General features: G+C 37.2%; 1 pseudogene; it reads left to right on the forward strand.

Moving 5' to 3' along the window:
• Positions 1-1,963: 1,963 nt before the first annotated feature.
• On the forward strand, positions 1,964-2,671 carry LOC119874596 (annotated as a pseudogene).
• The last annotated feature ends 351 nt before the right edge of the window (positions 2,672-3,022 follow it).

Consider the following 3,022-nt stretch of genomic DNA (forward strand, 5'->3'; position numbering starts at 1 on the left):
AAAGGAAAACATATTTCTTATGAATCTAAACAACTAGCACAAAAACTAAACGATCTATTGGTCTGCCAGAAATTACATGGAACTTTAACTCCCTTTGTCTTGAAATCACACGAGGTATAATTTCATGCTATAGACACAAATGAGTGAGAGCCTTTACTTTCTCTTTAGTGAGGTCGTACTGAAAATGCCTTTCATAAATCTTAAATATTCCATTTGTAAAATTCATAGGTGGATAAGGCATAGAGATTTGTCAGGAGTGGTGAATTGGATGAAATAAAGTGCTACCATCTTCACTATTTCTTACTATTGTTCTTTGCTTTGTTTTCCTGAAACCCTAAGCAGCAATGCTTTGACAATAGTTGAGGGAAAGGAGGAAAGAACTTGTTGAACAAAAATGTCATCATTGCCAACACTCCTATCCACAATATATCTTGAATTCAGAACATACTCATATGGGTTAAAGTACTTTCTAAAGCCAGGCTTTACCCCCACCAAAACTGGCAGTAAGGCAGAGAAAGATGGAATGATCTACTGCTGGTTCGTGGTGACTACATTAAAGAAGGCTTTGCCAGAATCAATATTTTGAAATGGTCCTTTGTTTGGCACTCTGGAGATTTCACAACTGGCAATGGGTGGTAACAGTAGGATAGGTAAAAGGATGGCTTTCTTTTGAAAAATGGTAAGAAGGGTAATTAGGAAAGAAGATATTGGAAAAAAATCACAGGGGTATTCTCAGGAAGATCAATGTTAGGAACAAAAACATGGACTTGGGATTTGGAAATAAAATCACTTAAAATCTTCCATGTTTATATACCACTTGGAAAGTCTTCAAGACTCACCCCTGCAAGGTCCGTCTACCTCAGTCTGAAGACTATACACCTAACTTGCTAAAATTACTGAGATCTCTTCATTTTACCTTCCTAAAGCACTTTTAATTATGTAATATTTTTAAATGAAATATTAAAAGTGAATATAATCCAGATGTAAGTGCATCAACATGCAATTGAATTTTTGTGGAAATTGATCATCTATTTCTAAAATGTATATGGAAGTCCATAGGATCAACAAGAGCAAGACAATCTTGAAAATAAAAAGTGAAGGAAATGGAGGATTTAAACTACTAAGTATTAGGACTTATGCAAAAGCAATGATAATTAAGACAGTGTAGCATGGGCACAAAAATAAACAAATAGACCAATGGGACAGAAGCAAACCCATGCCTGTGGAGTCATCTGATATATGAGAAAACATAACACTTCAGTGCAGCAAGAGAAGGATGTTTTAGGGTTTGTTTGTTTTTTCATGGTGTTGTGCAATTGTGTAAAAAATTGTATCTTGACTCCCAGTACCACACCCCACACAATAATCATTTCAAGATGGATTGTAGATCTGTATGTGAAAAATAAAAATATAAAACTTGCAAAAGAAAACACAGAGAATATCTTCAATAACCTTGGGAAAGCAAAGATTTTTAAAACATAACACAAAAAGTATGTAATTAAAAGGGGAAAATGATAACTAGGGCTACATTAAGATGAACACAGCCATTCATCAAAAAGAAACTCTTGATGGAATGAAATCTCAATCCAAAGAGTGAGAGAAGATATTTAGCAAACAAAAATATAGAATACTGTTTCTGGAAAAATATTTGGCAGTATATGATAAAGATGAACATATGTACAGCCAAAAGACAAAGGAGTTACCCCTGATTTATGTAACCAGTAAAAATAAATTCATATGGGGACACCTAGGTAGCTCAGCAGTTGAGCATCTGCCTTCAGCTCAGGGCGTGATCCCGGGGTCCTGGGATCGAGTCCCATGTCGGGCTCCCTGCATGGAGCCTGCTTCTCCCTCTGCCTGGGTCTCTGCCTCTCTCTCTCTCTCTCTCTCATGAATAAATAAATAATCTTTAAAAATAAGCAAAAAATTAATTAATTAATTAATAATTAATGTGAATCATTTTCTAGGACCATCTCACTATGAATGGAGCCACAGCACTTCCAGCATGGTGTCAAGTTTAGGTTTTATTGCAGCACATCTCAACAAAATGTGAGACCACTGCGGAGTACAAATTGTGAGCCTTTGTCTGCTGTAGCTACTGAAAGAATATTTTTTCTCAGTCCCTATCTAGATTCCTGTGGACTGCAACGTGCTTCTTCTCTCCATGGCCTAGTTATGATTGGAGTTGTTGGAATTGCCCGTTGAGGGAACACATGTTTGGGCATTTTTGAACAAATTTTTGGACTCATCTGCTGCCTTTTCATGGAGAATACTTAGAAAATTAAATTTATCAACCTGAGAATTATTGGAAAGTGTTCCCCTGCCCCTGGAATGTAACGAAGCCAGCTATTATATTTGAACCTAATGATCTAGAGGCCTTTCTTTTTTAGGATTTTATTTATTTATTTGAGAGAGAGAGAGAGAGAGAGAGATTATGAACAGGGTGGAGGGATAGATGGAGAGGGAAAAGCAGACTCCACTCTGAGCAGAGTCCAATGCAGGACTCCACCCCAGGACCCTGAGATCATGACCTGAGCTGAAGGCAGACTCTCAACCAACTGAGCCACCCAGGCGCCCCCCGGAGGCCTTTTATAATGTATTTACTTCCTGTGGTACCAGCAAAGCAAGACTTATTGGAAGGCAGGCATTGGATAATGGAATTGGAGATTAAGCTTTATGTAGTGTAAATGAGACATTGTTGAACAACAGAGAATTGAGTTTTACCCAACTCTCTAAAGCATTAAGCATTAAGCACTGTATGTCACTCTAAAAAACCTTCTATACAGAAACTCTTCCAAATATCCCATCAGTAATGTCTAAGTGATTTCAGGTGTGAGGATTGACAAATCTCAGTTGAAATATCTTTCTTGACTAACGTATTATATGAATATTTGCCTCTTTCTACCTGAGTTGCAGCAACTGTTCTGAGAGCTGAATGCAGTTCACCAAATAAATGCCACTTTAGATGGTATAGCTAATGGCATACCTTAGACACCTGGTAATATTTTCATTTTACTTAGTG

Source organism: Canis lupus, chromosome 15 (genome assembly GCF_011100685.1).
Source record: "Canis lupus familiaris isolate Mischka breed German Shepherd chromosome 15, alternate assembly UU_Cfam_GSD_1.0, whole genome shotgun sequence".
NCBI classification, from domain to species: domain Eukaryota; kingdom Metazoa; phylum Chordata; class Mammalia; order Carnivora; family Canidae; genus Canis; species Canis lupus.